The sequence below is a fragment of the Benincasa hispida genome, chromosome 12 (assembly GCF_027475165.1).
Source record: "Benincasa hispida cultivar pf3 chromosome 12, pf3_genome.v1.1, whole genome shotgun sequence".
Taxonomy (NCBI): Eukaryota; Viridiplantae; Streptophyta; class Magnoliopsida; order Cucurbitales; family Cucurbitaceae; genus Benincasa; species Benincasa hispida.
In genome coordinates, this window is record NC_143489.1 from 15,880,424 (window position 1) to 15,903,086 (window position 22,663).

Consider the following 22,663-nt stretch of genomic DNA (forward strand, 5'->3'; position numbering starts at 1 on the left):
AATAACGAGGTTTTTTAAAGCCAAGGTCGAGAGCCATAGATATGCCATATTTGAGAACTCAAATTCAACAAGATTAGGATTCTGAAAACCACCCAACGAATAACCAAAAGTAGCAACAACTAATCCTTCAGGATTTCGAATAGCAACACCATAGCTAGAGGCTGTATTTGCAGGATGTCAAGGTCCATCAGTGTCGAGCTTGAAGAAACCAGGTGGTAGTAGGAACCAAGAAACAGAGCGCCTTTGGTCAGTTAGTAAACCATCAATAGTAGGTAACTTGATGGTATGACTGCATTGAAATTCTTCGACATGAGATAAAATCCAACATATTTTGAAAGCTTTTGGGGGAATTATGTTCCCATGGATTATGGTGTAACATTTCGAGTTTTGGATAAATTGAGATTAATTATCTTAAATTGTTGGGCTTTAATTTCCTTTAGTTTCTGGATTTTGGAACCAACTTAAAACAATTGTAGAGATAATTAATTTGATGTGGTTTTAAATTGATTTAAATATTTTGAATGATTTAATTTGTATCAAATTGATGGATTTTAAGCCTTCAATTTTGGTTTTTGGAGCCTAAATTAAGGTAATTTGAGAAGTTAATTGATTTATTAATTTAATAGAATCTTTGAAGATTTTGGAGATATCATGATAAAATATTTGAATTATCTTTTAAAATTTGAAAAAAATGAAAGAATTGAGATATTTGAAATTAAAGAAGAATAAAAAGAGGCAGAAAATCGGAGAGAGAGACAACAATTCAGTTTTTCAGCCACAACTTCCACAAATTGTTGATTGCTAAAGTTTGAACCATTGGATCATGTTAAAATTTGGTTAGTCTGTTGGGGACATATAGGGTGAAAAGTAAGGAGAAGAAGGGAGGTGAGGAAAATGTTGTCTCGTTTTCTAAAAAGTTCCATCGAGGTTCGACCTCAGGGACAAAGTCTGCACCTTCAACTTCTAACTCTAAAAAGGGAAAGAAGAAGAAGAGTGGTAAAGGGAAAGGGAAAGAGCCTGCTAACCCGCCACCTGTCACCCAGAAGAAGCGTCCACTGCCGGTTGAAAAAGGAACATATTTCCACTGAAACCAAGACGAATACTAGAATAGGAATTGTCTCGCTATCTGAAGGAAAGGAAGGCAGCCAAGGCTAAGGCCAAGACAGACAAAGGTAAATGTGATTTACTTGTGTTAGAAACTTGTTTAGTGGAGAATGATGATTCTGCTTGGATAATTGATTTGAGCGACACTAATCATGTTTGTTCTTCTTTTCAAGGGATTAGATCTTGGCGACAGCTGGAGGCTAGTGAGATGACATTGCGAATAAGCACCGGGCACGTCGTCTCAGCTAGGCAGTGTGAGGCATCCAATTAACTTTACAGAATAGGTTTCTTATATTAAAAGTTGTCTTTGTAGTTCCTGAACTAAAAAGGAATCTTATTTCCATAAGTGTCTGTTACAATGCAATTACACTCTTTCTTTTAAATTGAATAAAGTGTTTATTCATAAAGATGGTGTTGAAATTTGTACAGCTAAACTGGAAATAACTTGTATGTGCTAAGACCATTAGTGTTAAGTTCCCTCAATAACATAGAGATGTTTAAATCTGTCATAACTCAATCTAAACGTCAACGAGTTTCTCCAAAAGAAAATACCCAACTTTGGCACCTTAGATTAGGGTACATCAATCTCAATAGAATTGAGAGATTGGTGAAGAATGGACTTTTAAGCGAGTTAGAAAAAAATTCTTTACTAGTGTGCGAATCTTGCCTTTGGGTAAGATGACTAAAAGACCTTTTACTGGAAAAGGTCATCGAGCTAAAGAACCTCTAGACCTTTTTCTGACCTTTGCGGTTCTATGAATGTGTGAGCTCGAGGAGGCTATGAGTACTTTATCAGTTTTACTGATGATTACTCTAGATATGGGTATGTTTATCTAATGCAATGAAAGTTTGAATCTTTTGAAAAGTTCAAAGTATTCAAGGCTGAAGTTGAGAATGCTTTGGATAGACGGATTAAAACACTTCAATAAGAATAAGGTGGAGAGTTTTTGGATTCTAAGTTCCAGGACTATTTATTAGAACATGTAATTGTTTTTCAACTCTCAGTGTCGGGTAGACCTCAACATAATGGTGTAGCGGAGAGCAGAAACAGAACCTTGTTGGACATGGTTCGTTCGATGATGAGTTACGCTTGCTTATCAGACTCATTTTGGGGTTTCACAGTGGAGACTACGGTATACATACTCAATTGTGTTCCTTTTAAGAGTATTGCGAGAACACCTCTGGAGTTGTGGAACGGGCGTAAAGCTAGTTTACGTCATTTCTACATATGGGATTGCCCCGTACATGTGCTTAAGGCAAATCCCAAGAAGTTGGAATCACGGTCGAGGTTGTGTCTCTTTGTAGGCTACACCAAAGGTACACGAGAGGGTTAATCCGTCCGAAAATAGGGTGTTTGTTTCCACGAAGGCTACTTTCCTGGAGGAGGATCATATCGGGGGCACAGTCCACGTAGTAAAGTCGTGTTACGTGAGCTTTCCGACGAAACTACTGAAACTTCAACAAGAGTCGTTGAAGGACCTGCTTCATCAACCAGAGTTGTTGATGATAGTTCATCTGGTAGGTCGGTTCCACCTCAAGAGTTGAGGGAACCTCGATGCAGTGGGAGGGTTATGAACCCGACTGTTCGCTATCTAGGTTTCACGAAAATCCTAACTATGGTGGTAGATGGCAACGTTGATGAACTTTGTGTTTATAAGAAGATAGTCAACAGTTCATAGTTTTCTTAGTATTATATGTAGACGATATATTACTCATTGGGAATGATGTAGGTCTACTAACTGCAGTTAAGAACTGGTTGATAACAGGTAGAAATGCACATTATTACAGTGCTAAGTTCTTAAACAATGCTAACTTGCATTGATAAAATATGTTAGATTGTGTCCAAAAAGCATTAAGTTCATAACATTGCGGTCGCATGCGTTCATCGCATAGAAACAGTTAACTTTTGTGTTTTTATGTAGAATATGCCTTGACGCAAGGTGAAAAGCGTGATCACAAGAAATCAGTGGTCGAGCATAGCATTACCGCAAGGCTTTGTGGTGATTTATTCTCGCAAACATCTGCTCAAGAAGGATTGCCGCATAGAGCCGGTGCAACTTGGTGGATGCATCTGGGTGAAAGACATAATTAATCACGATGGGATAGAAAGCTGATGATGGTCGAATCCGAATTAAGTTGACAAGTTGCTAACGATAACAAGTACATTCAGCTTTTCAGTGACAAATATTCGACGCATCAGTCAGAGAATTAAAGCCATCCCATCTGTGCAATCATAAGAGAGAAGCCGCCTTTCACGCCAAAGCTCTATAAATACCGAAGACATCCTTCAGAAAAGGGGTTCAGCAGTTCGGATACTTAGATAATTTTCTCCATAGTTTTCCTTTTTAGTTTAAGGTGGATCAAGAGAAGGGAAAAGATGCCGGAAGATCGCTTAGGGTAACTCGAGAGAGAACTTAGAGGCGTAGAAAGCAGAGAGTGGGCCGACTTTCGCGAGAGCGAGACTATCTTTTGAACAAGAGTAGAAAAGATAGTGTAAAAGCCTGGGAAGTAAGAGATTGCTACCAGGCTCTTTATTCTCTTCTTGCATTGTCATTTTGTACTTCAACTTTATATTTATACAATGGAAGTTCTTTATCTACATCTATTCACTCTCTTAGCACGCATGAGTAGCTAAACTTATCAAATGGGTTGAGAAGAACTAAGCTAACATGACCTAGGATGTTCATCGCATGCAATTATCTTGTTTTATGTTGTGCCCAACATCTCTTTAAAGCTACTTGAGAGAGAGTCTGAAGAAAGAACTTAAGACTTGAGAGAGCTAGGTTAGAATCTAGACTCGAGAGAGTAAGATTAGATCTGCATAAACAAGAGATAGGGACTTAGAGATAAGCTCTGTTTGTCAACCTGCATCGCATGCATCCTAGAGATAGGTATGATATTATGTGATCGCCTTGTTTGTGTGTGTGTCATTTTGTCATCGCATAAATACGAATAAAGGCTTATGTGTAGGTCCTATAGACTTATCGCATATATCGCACACGTTCTAGCATTAGAAGCCGTAGCATTCACATTGAGAGATGGTTTACTATTGTATGTGGGTTGCATGATCGCATAGCATGAACGCATCCTAGGAAGTATTAACCGAAACCCTTCTCAGCCCGTTCACCGCATACTCATCGCATCTTCCGTTTTATAAACTCTTTTCGAAATTCCGCTGCATTTGTTTATTTTTATTACCGCAAACAACATTCCCAACAACTACTTGATTTATTTGGTTACTGCAAGTTCTTCTGAGAAATTACCGCCGCATATTACTTTCCCAAGTCCTTGAGTTCGACCCTGGACTTACCAGAAAACTTAGTGGGGTTTACACTTGGATTCCACTGAGAAAACTTGAGTGCTCAACGCATTTCTATCACCGCATTTTATCCATAATTCCACCTCATAGAATAACGCATCAAGTTTTTGGCACCATTGCTGGCTAGCAACCCAATTCCAAATGAAAGATTTGGGAGAGGCTCGCTTTATTCTGGGTATACAGATCTTTCAGGATCGTAAGAACAAAGTGCTAGCACTGTCTCAGACATCGTATATTGACAAAATCTTGCTCAAGTACTCGATGCAGGACTTCAAAAGGGGCCTACTACCATTCAGGCATGAAGTCACTTTGTCTAAGGACATGTATCCTAAGATGGGTCAAGAGGTTGGGGAGATGAGATGGATCCCATATGCATCTTTCGTTGGCAGTTTGATGTATGTGATGCTCTGCACTAGGCCAGACATTTGCTATGATATGAGAATATTCGGTAGGTATCAGTCTAACCCAAGCTAGGGTTACTGGACTGCAGTTAAAAACATCCTCAAGTATCTTCGAAGAACGAGGGACTATATGCTCGTGTATGTGTCCAGGGATTTGATCCTTACTGGATACACGGATTCTGACTTTCGGACTGTAAGGACTCTTGAAATTCCACTTCAAGATTAGTTTTTACTCTTAACAAAGGAGCTATAGTGTGGCGGAGCACTAAGCAGGGTTGCATTGCCGACTCTACGATGGAGGCCGAGTACGTAGCAGCTTATGAAGCTGCTAAGGAGGCCGTCTGGCTTAGGAAGTTCTTGAAAAAGCTAGAAGTTTTTCCAGATATGTCTAAGCCCATCACTCTCTATTGTGACAATAGTGGTGCTGTGGTGAATTCTAAGGAGCCCAGGAGTCACAGATGCGACAAACACATAGAGCGGAAGTATCATATGATCTGCGAGATAGTGCATTGAGGAGACGTGATCGTCACGAAGATCGCCTCGGAGCAAAATGTTGCTGATTCATTTACGAAGACTCTCACGGGTACAATGTTTGAGGGTCACCTTCAGAGCATGGGTCTACGGGACCGCCCGTGGCTAGACTAGGGCAAGTGGGAGATTTTATTGTACTGGGTTTTTAGCCCTAGTTTATTGTTTTTTTATTTGTTTTGTACACCACACTTTGCTTTAGGACAAGTGGGAGATTGTTAGAGTTTGTTTCCTAAAGTCTCGTGTCTTGTAGTTTGTAAACAAATTTTGTATGAATGCTTGTGATGTATAATATATGATATTTACTTCACTTCTTGAGTTCGTACATTTAGATGTTTTATTTTCTTTACCACAAACCAATGAACTTAGAATCCCTGGTTGTCTTTATGTAACTTAAGCATGTATGTAATGACATACAAGTGGATCATGTCTTAAATGATAACCAAAATAGTCTGTAGTATATGGATATAGGAGGGAAACCTTATCTTGGTAACATTACGGACGCGACTCGCTTTGTGGAATAGTTACAAGTGTTGTAACTTGTCATGAATGATCTGATCCTGATCATTCGTGTAAGGGACATGCGAGCGGGGGCATCCTATACCAAGAGTTTGTATAAGACCTGACCACGAAGTGTTAACGTCTCGTCATATAACTTTGTTCATGATAGAGACTTCACTTCAATGGGATGACCAGGTAACATGACCTCAATCCTGTGTGAGTTGGGAACTGCTGGCATTGAGGGCGGTCCTTTGATTTACATAGGTGCGAGTGGCTAGAGTGCCGACTTAAACATACCACTTTGGGGATTCGTCTGATTTGGGAGTTGGGAACTCAGCTTCACAAGATGGAGTTCACCTTTTCCCCGAGGTAGGGTTAAGTAGATAGATTGCTCCCTTAAGGGCTAATCCGGGGGCTTGAACGATGTAGCGCCACACACCTTCTCATGGCCTGAGAGGTGTTCAACATAGTTGGCCTATGTTGTATTGTTCATTACAAGGATCAGTGGTACTTAAGGAATAAGATGTAACTACAAGGGCAAAACGGTAAATTGGCCCTATTGTACTTAAGAGCATCTATGAAGGGTCATCATACTGATGATTGATTATATCCAATAGACATAGAAATATATCTATGGTAAGAAGAGTTCAGCTGTAGGTCTTTAGTGGAATGCCTGACAGTTAACGGATGGTGGATATCGTGGCTAAAGAGTTTAGTTAGTTATTCACGTACCGTTAGAGCTTCAAGCCATAGGTTCATAAGGTCCCTTTGGTAGCTTGGATACAAGTTGAGAATTAATTTTTGTATCAGTTTGAAATGTTCAAATTGACAAGGGGAAGTTCGATTATATATGATATAATTGAACTAGTTAATTATATATGATATAATTGACTTTATGTATGAGATACATTAATTTGGAGGAAATTGGATATAAATATGATTTATATCTAGTGGAGGAAAAATACCATGGTTAATATAGGATATTAAGCCACAGGTTATGAATATAATGAGATTATATTTATTATTTATTAATTTGACAGTTATGGGATAATTGGCTAACGTCTCTTCTATTTTTGTAACGGATGAGTAAGATGAAGATTCACTTTGTGACGCTTAAATAGCTCACGGTGTTTTAAGCATAACATATAGCGTTTATGTGTGTCATCGCTTAGTAAAATTAGAGCCTATATGATAGTGCTAAACGATCGCATACGCTTACACTCGCGCGCGCCTTGTACTAAATGATTGCTTATCTTTTACTAAACGATCATTTAGCGCCCAAGCTTTACTAAACGATCATATAGACGATCGTTTAGCTTTTCCTATCCGTTTAGACGATCACTTACCTTTTCCTACATGATCGTATACTTCACCTAAACGATCAAGTGTTTTATCTATACGATAGAAGAGTCTTTCTCCCATTTTCTTGATCGTTGCATACAATCTCTTTACCTCCTTCCCTCTACCAAATCCGAAAAAAGCCTACCCTTTGGATTCTCACTCCGAGAATACTGAGGGCTCTGAGTGGTGGTGTTGTCCCATTTTCTTTCTGTTCGTGTGGAGACTGTTTGTGGTAGACGATTGGGTGTTGCTGAATGATAGCTTGTCATTCCAGTGAAAGCGAGATTTGCTGTGAAGAAAAGTCTTCAACTGGTATGATCTCTTGGTCTATTATTTATTGATTCTTTAAGCATGCTAGTAATTTAGCTTCACAATGCATATCTATATGTTTGAATGTATATGTGAAAATTCTGTCACAATGAATTGGAAAGATCCGCTTCCGCTCGTAGGTACTCTTGGAGTTCCTTCAATTGATATCAGTGAAAACGGAAATGGAAACGGATCTTTCCAATTCATTGTGACAGAATTACCACATATACATTCAAACATACTAATATGCATTCATGCTAAATAGATCAAGAGATCATACTAGATGAAGATTTCTTCTTCACAGCGAGTCTAAAAACCAACCATCTACCTCGAACAATCACCACTCGAACAGAAGAAACGAAGATGACACCACCACTCAGAGCCCTTAATATTCTTAGAGTGAGAATCCAAAGTGTGAGCTTTGTTCAGATTTAGTAGAAGGAAGAAGGAAGAGAGACCGTACACAACAATCAAGAAAATGGGAGATGAGGTCGTCTATCGCATAGACAAGATGCTTGATCGTATAGGTGAAGTATATGATCGTGTAGGAAAAAGTAAGCGATCATCTAAACAATCGTGTAGGAAAGGGTAAGTGATTTGATAACTGGCAGAAATGCCAGTTATTATAAGCCTTTTATTTAGAATTACGAGGGCTAACAAGTAGAAAATGTGGTGATAATACTTAGAATTTGTGAAAAATTGAGTTTTACGTCGATTAGCACCTAAATCCTCACTAACCTCAATATTATGTGTTACTCCGTGCCAAAATGTCTATTTTTGTAGCTATCGCAGGAATTAAACGTATGCGTTGAAAATAAGCAATCGCAGACAAACGCATGCGCTGAAGCCAAGCGACCGCAAAGACAAACGCATGCACTGAAAACCGAGCTATCGCCTAGACGAATGCATGCGGTGATCGCATGCGTCCATCGCATGGAAGTTGTGGTGATCGAATGCACTTATCGCATGAAAGTTGCGGTGATCAAGTGAATTTGTTGATCACTTGGAGATTACGGCCACGGAGTGACAACCATAATAGAAGGACGATCGCAAGATGGATAGAATGCGTTGATACTCCAGTTGAATCAAGCCCGGACGCATACCTTGAGAGTATCAACAAGATAAGATGATGTGACATTGCCCATACTGCGACAAAGGTAGCAGTGAGACATAATACAATCATGATAGCTGTCGGCGTTTAAACTCTATAAATAGCCCCTTGGACCTTCATTTCAAATCATCTAAACATCTGTCTCAAGGCAGAGGTTTGCGATCACAGATGAGAGCATGAGCGAGATTTTCAGTGAGAATTCTTCATCTCCACAAACTAGATCGAGTGACGACCGGAGATTTTGCCAGAGAGAGAGCTCGAGAGATACATCTCCACCATTCATCCATGGCACCACCAGCAACCTTGACACAGAGTCTTTCATTTTTCCTCTGATCTCTGTATTATATTACATTTTAGCTTAAGATATTAAGACATCTTGAAATCAATGCATATCTTGATTCCTTAAATACCATCTTCTTCATCATCTTTATCTTTATCATTTTTTACCTTCATCGTTTATTTATCAAAGGCGATCGCATACTTAATCGTGTAGCCTAGAGATAGGACGCATGTAGCAACCCACTGAGAGGTGTGTGTTGTGTGAGTATAGTGAGTAATCCTCTTTGCTTGGTGAAAGGCTGTAGCAACGCTTGTCGATGGGTTATTGTAATGCTTGTCTATAAGCTAATTAGTCGCATCTACCTGCCTGAGAAGGTAAGAGCTGGAACGCACTAAAGCAAAGTATGCATTATTCCTAGAGATAGGCACGGTCTTATGCTCGACACACCCATACACTATAGAGATATAGTCATGCAGTTGACCACCGAGAGATGTGCGATCTGTTAGTGTGACGAGTTGGGATTACTCGAGCGATTTAAGATAATAAACATTACTATGCGTTAACGGTTGTTGTGTATCTACCAATTCTCATCGCAAGTCTCCTATTGCTCAATCTGTTTAGTTAGGAGTAAGAGTAGTGTGTAAATCCATTAAACTTCTTCTTTTTACTTTTATTCATCGCCTCAAACACATTGCTTCACAAGCATTATTGAGTGACAAGTCCCTGTGTTCGACCTTGGATTACCCAAGAAACTTGCGTTTTCGTTATATTTGGCGAGAAGGCAAGAAAACTTGTGATAGGAACGCATGGTCATTGCATACTAGATTAACGCATTTTCATTCCAACGCATGACTTCCGACGCATGGGCATAAACGCATAGCTTAAGCATGTACAAGGCATGACTGCATGCAATAACCCCATCAAGTGAATACGCATAGCTTTGTTAAGTTTTGTGTTTTCGCAGGCACCCTTTTAGTATTGGGCGTATTGCAGCTTGTGCAACCAAGTTGCAAACAATATTTGAAGTATAAGCTATGCGTCGAAAGTAAATATTGACCCTGAGATAGAAGCAGTCTTACGCACATGTCAACCATCATGCATCCAACAATAGCTGGAGGCTCCAATGGTCAGGGTGAGTCCCTTGACCTAAGAAGTTGGGATCAATCTCTTGCATGGAAGACTCCTTGCGGTGACAACACTCTAATTTCTCCAAGGAAGTCTTCTACTCTATCTTTACCTTGCTTTCTTAGTTTAGTTTATTTTTATTATTATTTTGGATATGTGGCTGCTTCCTTGGTTGTGGTGCATTTGCTCCTTGTAGGTGCAATAATAACTCTCCTCGGTGTGCAGTTACAACGAAAGAATCCTCCACGTCCTTCAACGCATTTTTTCGATCGTATTTTTTCCAACGCATTGTTGCATGCGTTATTCTACGTAAGGTTTTTTTCTTGTTATCTTTTATGCATTATCCTTTTAAAATTCTCCTTGTCTGATTGCGGTCCTTTGCGATGCATCTATAATGGTACAAATAATTCACCGCATCCACTAACTAAGCATTGCAAGCCTTTCCTTACTTTTATTAGCTTCTTCAAATTTTGAAAGTCTAAGTTTTATTGCACGCAAACCTTTGTTCAAACATTTGTTACCGCATTCCTGTGAGATTGCTTTTAGCTTGCAATGAGAACACTACCAACCTCTAAGTTTGGGGGTGGCAGCAGTCTCAGAGAATTGTATTCATTACATTGCGGTGATTCCTTCAAAAAAAAAAAAATTGGAATATAACTCCGCCGTCAACGCAATGGGGAAACCCACATTGATCGCTAAGCTCAAGATCGATTTTCGCATGCGCTGTCATTGCGTTGAACATCTTTTCATTCTTGATTGATGGGAAATGTGACGTAGATATGTTGCTTGTTTTGTCTTCGAGCCGTGAACGCATGCGGTGACTTATTTCCTACAAACAGAAACTGAAACATTCTATTCTACCATCGCAATGGTGTTAGTGGGTGTATTTACGACATTTCGTAATTTTCGTATTTCTTAGCCAATTTGTATACTATCGACACAACTTTCCTTTCTTTTTTTCCACAATATCTAAATAAAACAGTATAAATAACTTGTATTTCTACAAGTTATCACACCCCCAAAATTAGATATATGCTTGTCCTCAAGCATATCTTCAACTAAGGCAATATCGCTTAATTCTTATCCTAACTTTGCGTCGATTGGTTGCTTCAAATGCTCCAACTATACAACATCACTTAACAACGTAATTTCCTTCTATTCTTGATGATTCATCAACATGCCCTACGTTATTCTCTTATACAACAAACTTCTACTCAAAAATTCCCTTTTTGCTTTGAAAAGAATGTTTACCTCTTCTTGCAAAAACAACTTGGTGTGGCTGTATGCGGTGGTCTGGTTTGCGTTAGTTTATTAGAGATTGTTGATCATGGTTACACTCTTCGTTTTGGCTTACTCTCACGGGTGTTATGCGAGTATCCAACTACGGTTGTGTGCCAATCTCAACTTCAACCATTGATTTTCAGCTAAGTTTTACTTTTGCTGGTCAGAGGAGTTGTCTCTTATATATTTTTTTTCTCTTTTTTTTCTTTTCATATTGCGTCGTTCTTGGAAACCCACCTTCGTTTTGGCTTGCTCCCATGGGTGTCATGCAAACATCCAACTACGAGCAGGTTCCTTTCACGACTTAACTCTTATCAGGTTGGGATTTTCTCTTGCGCTAACATTGGAGTTGGTATGATTTTTATTTTTTATTTTTGATAATGAATGCATTTTTCTAATGACCGCATCCACTTGATCGCATCTGCTCAGACCTTCTCTGCCCCCAAATTTAGAGATGCGCAAGATCCTCATTGCGTTGTTTTGGATAGAATAGACAAAACACTTAGTCAAAATTTCGAAAAGAAGGTTTGAGCAGAGTCTTGAAGTATAAAAGGTAAAGCAGTGCTATTGCTATGAATTATCTAAGTGTTAGTTAGAAAATACAAAGTGTGAGAAATGTTGCTAAGGATATGCATATTACTCATCATGACAGCATAATGAATAACGCAAATATAAGATAAAGAACATCGCAATAATTGACACAAGATAATAAATAAGAGGCTAACGCATACAGAAAGAATAGTTACTCAGTTGTATTAAAATTAACCAAGTATACAAAGAATTATAAATATCGCAATACAAAATTTGAGCATGTACAAAGAATCGAGAAATAGCTTCTATACTATAAAAATAATGAAATGAAATAAAATGAAAGAATGACCACAACAAAAAAAAATTGTAGATTTATTGGGAAGGAGGCTCAAGGGGAGGATTTTGTGGAGGAACACGTGGAGCTTCTTCAAAATGCAGATGTTGCTATAAATGCAGAGGCACCATGGGACCATGTAGATATGCTGTCAAAAACTTAAAGTACTCATGGTTGCACTCTGCCACTTGTCTTTGGTTCAGGTGGATCGTGTAAATATTACGTTGAATATTGATCAGCACTTGTCGTGTCATCGCAACACTACGTTGCAACTCTGCTTGGCTCTCGTGTAACTCTGTTATTCGTTGGCAGAAGAATTCATGTTGATGAGAGAGAAGAGAACACATTTTTGAAAGGTCAGCAGTTAAGGATGCGATGGTGGGCTACGCCTTCGATGTTTCACCATCAACGTTTTGGGGTTGGGCAGAAGTGCCTTACCCAAATCGTGTGGGTTGTTAACATGCGGCGATGGAAGAGAAAAATGTGGTGGAGATGAAGGGGAGGAGGGTGCTGCTGGAAATGCGTTGGGTGAATTGGGGGCAAGAAGGAAATTAGTAAAATGTTTAGGAAGTGGGGAAAGGGGTTCAACTGGTGGGCTTGGAGGGCGAATAACTAAAGGTAAGGGGTCCAAGGGTACTTGATTTTGCGGTGATTGCTCTTGGACTTTTTCCTTGTCTTTGTCAACTTTGCGCTGTTTCTTGGATTTTGGCTGCTGCAACGCATTCAAATCGATAATGGGCCTTTTAAGTGGAAGCTCAGGGCAATAAGGGGAGTCTTTGAGAAGAATTCTCAAGATCTTGGTGTTGATGAGACCATGAACTTCCGAAATTGGATCTTCTTCAATACCTACACCCACTAAGAGGCATAAGCTCGAAACTGTCCAAGGAAAGAAATACCGGCCTCTCACATGCCCCACAAAACCTTGAATCTGCTTTGCGATCAATTAGCCCACTTGTATTGGAATGTCGCGTGCTATGTAGTATGCGACCATTACTCTATCCCTCGAAACTGTTTTGTCATGTGATGTAGGGATGAGCCACCTTTTCACCAAATACACCCAAAGCCGCGCTTCTAGAAGCAGTTTATTGGACGCAAAGGTTCTTATGCCTTTCATGGATACTGACCACTGAGTGCCCGGTTGCGTTAATATCTTCAGCGCATCTTCCATTTGTTCTTTTGAGGGGTCATCAATAATTTTTTTACCCGACGCATTCGGGATGTCCTTCATCTGATATAACTCATTGATGTCTCTTGCGCTAAAAGGCACTACCTCCCCTTTCATGATCACCGTATCTTTGGTACCACGAAGTCGTCCATTGTAGAAAGCTTTGGGATTACGATGGATGGGCACTGGCAGAATGTTTCCCATCCATGTTCCACTACAACACTTGTGATTAAGTCTGGTAGTGGCGTTGGCGCAGGAAAGAACCCCATTTCCATCATCATATCGTCATTCTCCTTCTTCTTTGATGGGTGTTCTTTGGCCACCGCAGGCTCACTGCTTTCGACTTTCGCTTTTCCCTTCTCTTTTACCAACGCAAGGCAGGATCTTTGTCTTTGTCTCCATTCCCAATCCTTGCGTTGTTCTTCCTTTTCCCACTCGGCAATTTCTTTACTTTTCTTCTCTCGAACGCGCTGCTTATTTGCTTTGCTCCTTTTCTCCTTCTCTTCCTTTTTCTTCTTTTCTTCCTCTTCTTCTTCTCTCATTTCTCTTTCAAATTGCTCTGAGGCCAACAATATACGATGTTCTTCCTCGAGCCTTATTCTCTCTTCTTCTGCCGAAATTGTGTTATTACGGCGCACTTCTTCATCGTGTAGTTTTCTTCTTAAATTTCCTTCTGTGATGATTTGTTACACTCGTAACAAATTCTCTTGCTTTTATTCTTCCTATCTTCTTCTCCTTTCCTTCTCCTCTACTGCACTTTGCAAAAATTGTGGGTCACTTGTTGACCCTTGCGGCGCATTCTCCTTGCGATGCCGCATAAGAGGGGTGGTATCTGGATCCTCTAGGTCTTCAGTCGCAACCGTTCTTATTTGCGTTGATTCCTCTTCAGGTTGTGCTGATTCTCTTTGTTGCATTGACACCCCCTCATCCACCCTTGTGGTGGTTGATTCTCCATTGACTCTGGGCTCTTAGCCCTCTTTCTTTTTTCTTCCTTCTTCTTCAGGCGCTTCTTCTCCCGCCTGTGTTCTCTCTTCTCACTCAATTTTCTTTCTTTCTTTTCCTTCCTTGGCTGGGCTTCTTCATCTCCTTCTGCCCTTTTCTCCTTGTTTTTCTTTTTCTTCTTCTCTTTAGTCATTTCCGACAACTTCTTCGCTTCCACCTTCTCCAGAGCAACCCTAATGTGTCCCTCATAGGATTCTATTTGAACAGTTTCCTTAGGATCCGAAACGGCCAGGGCGCTTCTCCATGAAGCTTCTTCCATCTTTTCCGTTGAAGGCAAGGGTTGATTAATGACTCCCGCTTCAAGTAGCCCTCCCTCCTTCTCCATATTACTCAGAATGCTCTCGGACACTTCTCTGTCGTCTTTTCTCTTCTTTTCACTTCCAGATGACAATGTTGGGAATGGGGCACTCTTCAGGTTTTCTGGCTATTCTTGGGATGGGTTTTGGCTGGGTGGCGAGGTGGCGGCTTGCTGCGAGGAATGCCACCTCTCTTGCAGTTACTTGGGTTGGGGAAGGTGATGATGGTAAAGAGGATGAATGGGAGGATTGATCGGTCATGGCTGTGGTGAGTGAAAAAAAGTTGGGAAAGTTCTTAAGGTTTAAGAAGAAAGTTTGAAGGTCTGGGTATGCAAAGGATTCGCTAGAGTTTTCGTTTCACAAAAGATTCAAGTAGACGACCAAAGATGGAGAAGGACGAAATTTATAGGTTTGGCCTTGATAGGCCCTATGCAAATTCTGCAGTGGCAGGCTTCGAGGTACTCAAAAAGCCTACCGCCGCACTCCTCACATTTATGAATTAGTAGAGAATGACGTCCTTTCATCTGCTAAGTCATCATTTCCTTGGAAGCCTAAACGATAGGACTACTCTTTTTGCAAAAAGAATTTTATCTTTTGTGTTTTATTCGGATGGGCGCAAGGTTAAGGATTAACGCAATGCATCCATTAACGCAAATTCATATCTGCAGAGGACGAGCAACAACGCATGTATCAGCACAACACACCCTCAACTCAATGCATTTCTGGAGGACGGGCGCCCAGTATTTCTAATGGCACAACACTACCTCAACATAGTGCATTTTCGCTAAGGACGGGCGAAAAATACATACGAGCGCAACATACCCCTCAACGCAATGCATTTGGGTAGGATGGACGCAAAGTGTATCTTGTCAACGCAAGATGCACCCATCATCGCAATGCATATTAGATGTATTTTATATTATTTATTTTTCACTTATCAACAACGCAAGTCGATAAGACTTTGCGATGTTCATTTTCTTTTTATTAGTCATTCACAGGGAATTTAAGAACAATGCAACTAATAAATAGAAGTAAGGAAATTGAACAAAGCACAGAAATTAACGCAATTGAATTAAATGAAAAGTAAATTCATAAAGCAATAAAAGCTAGTTTAAGAAAGCAATAAATAACGTAATGCATAAAGCAATAAAGAAGCAATTGAGAAATCAATTAAACAGATTTTAGAGATATGGATTGAAATACAATTTTCCCATGATTACCACAATCCACACCTCTGCAGGCGGTCAAGCTTGCCTACACAATGTCGTCAAGGACATTACTCCTTCCCATGAGATCTTGGGGCTTCTAAGTTACTTGGCAGCGTTCCCGGTGTTCTGTTGCGAAGTTCGGCTGCTAGTTGCCCGACTTGGATCTCCAAGTTCCTTATTGAAGACGCCTGCAACTGTATGACAACATCATTTTTCTCAATATACTATTTTAGCAGAGACTCCAATGATGATGAATTCACAGAGGTGTTCGATGAGGACGGTTGGTTTTGCGGTTGCCTTTGATAACTTTGATTTTGATTCTGGTGACAAGGTGAAGGATTTCCTCGATTCCCCAAATTGTTATTCTAATGGTTGCTTGGGCTTCCTTGGTTGTGATTTCCTCCCCAACCGAAGTTAGGGTGACTCCGCTAACCTAGATTGTAAGTGTTGCTATAAGGGTTGTTCTGGATAGCAAACACTTGTTGCGGGTTCGATGGACACATTTCTACCGCACTTCGCATTGGACGCAATTTATTGCGGCCACTTGTGCCGGCACATTGGGTTGCACTGAACTTTGAGAGAGGGCACCTTGATTAAGTGCCATCGTCTGTAGAAGAGAGGTCACTAGATCCATTTGTGCGGCCAAAGTTGTCATTGTATCCGCTGGTACAATGGTGTTGTCCTTTCTTCTTCTCTCGAGGCCTCTTCCCCCGTACCCATCATCCATCCAGTCATCTGTGTTTCGCGAAATGCGATCAAGGATGACCTTGGCTTCTGTGTAGGTCTTATCCATAATCCTCCCATTGCGGAGACATCAGCAACGACTTGCGTTGATCGATTCAGGCCGTTATAAAATTTTTCCATCAGAATGCAATCGGGAATCCCGATACGCGGACAATTTTTTACCAACCTTTTAAAATGAACCCAAGCGGTGCTTAGAGTCTCATTATCCATTTGCTCGAAATTCAGCACATCCTTTCGTCTCCTAGCATTGACTGCCGGTGGGAAGAATTTCTTCATGAACCGTTCCATCAACTAGTTCCATAACGTGATTTCATTTGGCTCCAACGAATGAACCCACTTCTTTGCCTCATCTCTCAGTGTGTATAGGAAGAGGTAAAGTCTAATTCCTTATGGGGTGACGCCAGGGATGGAGAAAGTGTTGCACATCTGATGAGCGTGCGGGTCTTCACCTTAGAGACCTCTAAATTGCCCTGTGTTTTGTATCATTTGGAGCATGACCGACTTTATTTCAAAGCGTGCATTCTCCTCAACCATTGGTCGTGAAATTCCAGGCGAGAAGTCGTAAAGATTGGGCGCCGCATAATTCCTCATAGGGATATTGCGGTCAGCGACAAGAAATATAGGGTCTTGCGCTGGCCGATTCGCCCCTTGATTTCCTTCGGGGCCCTCGTTGTTGTTTACCATATTGACTCTTCTTTGCCTTGCTCTGTTCTGGCGTGCCCTCATGCGAAAAGTACGCTCGATCTCTGAGCTTCGAATTCTGGATCGGTTCCAGTACTCATAAACCATCAGCCTGCTCTTCGCGATAAACAGATAGTACAGCAGAGATCTATCCTGTACATACCACAAAAGTATTCAACACTAACTGTTACCAATCCCCGACAATGGCGCCACAAACTTGTAAGGATACGGGATGAAATGTTATGCTGTGTATGTTATGTATCACTTATTCACACTACTGATGATGAAAATGATTCAAGTTCATGTTGCCATAAACATGATGACATAAATTTAATCTCTTTATCTACTCTAACGCATGGCTGGTGAATGAAACGAATGATGTGCTAAATGCGCTCAAGTGCTTTGCGATAAAGAGAATTTTATGCGATACTATGTCTAAATATATGCGTTGATAATGATATGCTCGTAGTATGTGATGAAGTAGTGCATGTCACAAGTTTCCTTGCGCTGAAACTAAGTATAATCCCAACACAAGTTTCTTAGAATGATCCGAGGTCGAACACGGGGATTGTTTTCGTTAATGCGATACTTATGTGATACATGCGACCGGTTTTAACAATGAATAAAGAATGTTGGTTTATACAGAAATATAAATTGCAATGAAAGTAAAAATATGTTAATAAAATAAAATCCTAAACTAATATGATACATGATACAAGATACATGATACATGATACTGAGGTCGAGAACTGACTGTGAAGTTGTACAAATGAATCAACGTATGCGATGGCAAGTCTTATGAACGAAGCAGAAAGAGAAAGAGTAAAAAGTAAAAACATCGCAAGTTTTTCAATTGCGTTAAGGACGCAACTAAGGTTCCGCTTTCCCTTGTGTACACCTCTCGGTGATCAGCCGTGTTCCCATATCTCTATGGTGAAACGGGGATGAACGTGATGAATGCAAAGTTGTTTCCATCTCTGGAAATACTTCTCACTTTAGTTAACGCATTCTTCCAACCTTCTCTCGATAGGCAGAATAGCATCTTCACTTCTGCTCTCACAGGTAAAGATATCATCGAGCATGCTTTAGCTAAACTTAATTAATTCCTTAACACAATTTAACTCACTCATTTAATTCTTGCTATTTACCCAAAGATTAAGAACACATCATGGAGAAAATGGATTATGAATGCATGGAAAGAGACAGAGAGATGATAATAGTGACGATGATAACATTTAATTCTAAAATTAAGCATTTGATACATGTTGTAAATGAAGAATTACAGAAGATGAAATAGAGGGTAGAAATAAATACGGAAAGAGTGTCAATGTCTTGACACAGATCTCGATCGGAGATTGTGCTTGCCGGCGTGTGGAAGTGGTGGAGAGGAAAGCTTCCCTCTCAGGCTTGCTTTCCCGTTAGAATTGACCTTTGCACTTCAACTACGAGAATTGGAAGAATTCTCTACTCGGAGACTCACCTCTCAGCCTTGTCTCGTAGTTCTCCCGAATCTACTCTGGACAGCCTCTCTCTCAGAATCAGTATATGCACGTCTCTATGTATACATGTATGTACCAGTCAATTTGAAGAAGCTATTTATAGGCAAGACTTGGCTCTTTGAATTTGTGGTCCCCACTGTATAGTTATGGTAGTTCCTGAAATGGCGGAATGAAAATTTCCTTCTGTTACGCAATCAACCCATCCGAAATGCACAACTGAAAGCTGTACACTTGTCAGAATCTTCCGCAAATGCGTTGCTCTTCACATCTTCGATCTATCGCCGCATGCGGTGTTGTTTTTTAATTACCGCATGCGGTTGAAATTGCGTTGATCATCTTTTCGTTCTTGATTGATGGGCGCAATGCAACGTAAATGCGTTGCTTGTTTTGTCTTCGAGCCATGAACGCATGCGGTAACTTATTTCCTGCAAACAGAAACTGAAACATTCTATTCTACCATCGCAATGGTGTTAGTGGGTGTATTTACAACATTTCGTAATTTTCGTATTTCTTAACCAATTTGTATACTATCGACGCAACTTTCCTTTCTTTTTTGCCGCAATATCTAAATAAAATAGTATAAATAACTTGTACTTTTACAAGTTATCAGTCATGCGGCTGACCACCGAGAGGTGTGCGATGCGTTAGTGTGACAAGCTGGGATTACTCGAGCGATTTAAGATAATAAACATTACTATGCGTTAACGGTTGTTGTGTATCTACCAATTCTCATCGCAAGTCTTCTATTACCCAATGTTTAGTTAAGAGTAGGAGTAGTGTGTAAATCCATTAAACTTCTTCTTTTTACTTTTATTCATCACCTCAAACGCATTGCTTCACAAGCATTATTGAGTGAAAAGTCCCTATGTTTGACCTCGGATTACCCGAGAAACTTGCGTTTTCGTTATACTTGGCGAGAAGGCAAGAAAACTTGTGATAGGAACGCATGGTCATTGCATACTAGATTAATGCATTTTCATTCCAATGCATGACCTCCGACGCATGGGCATAAACACATAGCTTAAGCATGTACAATGCATGATTGTGTGCAATAACCCCATCATCTTTCCTTATCCAACACGATCGTCTAAACGATCATGTAGGAAAATGGTGAGCGATCGTGTAAACAATCGTGTAGGAAAAACTAAGCGATCGTCTATACGATCATTTAGTAAATATCGAGAACTAAACAATCGCTTAAGAAAAGGTAAACGATCGTTTAGTTAATAGCGGGCGAAGATGTAATCAATAAACGATCGCTTAGCAATATCGTATATGTAAGCGATCGTGCAGGCACTGATTTTCTAAACGATGACACTCTCTTTAACACAATGTCTTTGCATCTCATGCTTAACACACTGTCAGTTATTTATGCATCTCAAAATGATCTTTCAATACACTCATCCATTATTAGAACATAAGAGACGCTGTCCCATTTCTTTTATAACCATCCAATGAATGTGATCTCATCATATTCATAAATTAATATCATATATAATTATAATATTTTTCTCTACTAGATATAAATCATATTTATATCCAATTTCCTCCATATTAATGTATCTCATACATAAAGTTAATTATATCATATTTAATTAACTCGTTCAATTATATCATATATAAGTGAACTTCCTCTTGTCAATTTGAATATTTCAAACTGACCCAAAAACTGACTCTCAACTTGTATCTAAGCTACATGGGACCTTACGGACCTATGGCTCGAAGCACTAACGGTACGTGAAAAGCTGACTAAACTCTTTAGTCACGATATCCACCATCCGTTAACTGTCAGACATTCCATTAAAAACCGACAGTTGAACTCTTTTTGCCATAGATATATTTCTATGTCCATTGGATATAATCAATCATCAGTACGATGATCCTTCACAGATGCTCGTAATTACAGCAGGTCAATTTACCATTTTGTCCCTGTAATTACATCTTTCTCCTTAAGTACCACTGATCCCTCTAATGAACAATACAACATAGTCCTACTATATGTGAACACCTCTCGGGCCATGAGAAGGTGCGCGGCGCCACATCATTCAAACCCCAGAATCCGCCCTTAAAAGAGCAATCTATCTACTTACCCCTACTTTAGGGAAGGAGTGAACTCCATCTTGTGAAGCTGAGTTCCCAAGTCCCAAATCAGACGAATCCCCAAAATGGTAGGTTTGAGTCAGCGCTCTGGCCACTTGCACCCATGCAAATCAAAGGACCGCCCACAATGATAGGAGTTCCCAACTCATTCAGGATTAAGGTCATGTCAGGTCTTATATAAACTCTTTGTATAGGATGCCCCCATTCACATGTCCATTACACGAATGATCAGGATCAGACCATCTGTGACAAGTCACAACATTTGTAACAATTCCACAAAGCGGGTCGCACCCGTAGTGTTACCGGGATAAGTTTTCCCTCCTATATCCATATACTATAGACTTTTTTGGTTGTCACTTAAGACATGATCCACTTGTATGTCACTACATACATGCTTAAGGTACATAAAGACAACCAGGGATATTAAGTTTATTGGTTTGTGGTAAAATAAAAAACATCTAAATATGCAAAGTCAAGAAGTGAAGTAAATATCATATATATTATACATAACAAGTGTTCGTACAAAGTTGTTTACAAACTACAAGACACAAGACTTTAGGGCACAAATCCCAACAATCAGAGTACTCGGTTTCTGATATTTAAATTCATTGCTGCAAAAGAATTGCATTTACATTCTCGGTAGGTGCAGCATGTCTACTCTCTGTTTTAATTGTTAAATCATTTGTGGATGTGTGGATTAATGGTGTTTTCTAGGATGTAACCTCGGTTTGTTAAATTCTCCACTTAATTTTAAAGGCCCCTGCATTTTTGGGCACAATTAATTGCTATTGAGTCTGTAATTTCAAAGTTAGTTTGAGTCTTGAGTCGTTCGTAATGAAGTTCGAAGCAAGGGTTGCTGTTCTTCGAGGAAGAAGATGATCAAGTATTGGTTGAGTTGTGTAGACAATGGTGTAGATGATCACTAAGTATTGGATGCTCGGATGTCGTTTAACACATGCGCGCATTAGACGATCATATATCTCAGCAAGCCTCATCGCTTAGTTACTGACTATACGATCACAGAGTAAATGCGTGGTAAATCGTTTACCTTTCGCGTGTTAAGCGATCATCTAGACAATCAGGCTTCACGATCTTGTTGTCGTCTATGCGATCGTTTAGCTTTCATGCGATTGTCTAGTGTGCGCTACACGATCGTTTACCTGGAGACGTTTACTAAACGATGAAACTTCACCCAACGGTTCAAGACCTGGTTTGCTTGTGAACCGGTTTGCTCCATGGAATAATGTAATGGATAGAATTTTCATTATGGTTTTGTGTTGGTTCATCCTGGTCCAATAATCTATGGTTTTATATATGCGATGTACGTTTTTTATGTCATATGGTATGTACATATAGAAAATCCCACCTTAGATTATGCATTGGTCATGCATCTTCTCTTTATTATAAGTGGTATGATTTCGAGAAGCATGATTTAAATTACGTATGTGCATGCTCATGCATCATATAATATAAGAGTTATATTTATGCATGTATTATTTATTAAGCATTATATTTATAAGCGTTATAAATACCTCGTTATGTGGCAATGTATATTTGAGTTGTTTCTTTTTAAAGGTTATAAAATGAAATTAGCACTAAAATGAATAATAAAAGGTTAAAGTATAACAAATCTATCTATAAGGGACCTTTTGTCTAAGGCAAGTTTTGTTTAGGCTGGGGTATTTAAGGTGACGGCAACAGAATACCCCTACCTGGGACCTACATGGAAAGGTGAATTGGATAGATTTTATGCATGCATGCAATTTAAAGATAGTTCATTAAAGAGTTTAATGTGACTACTTG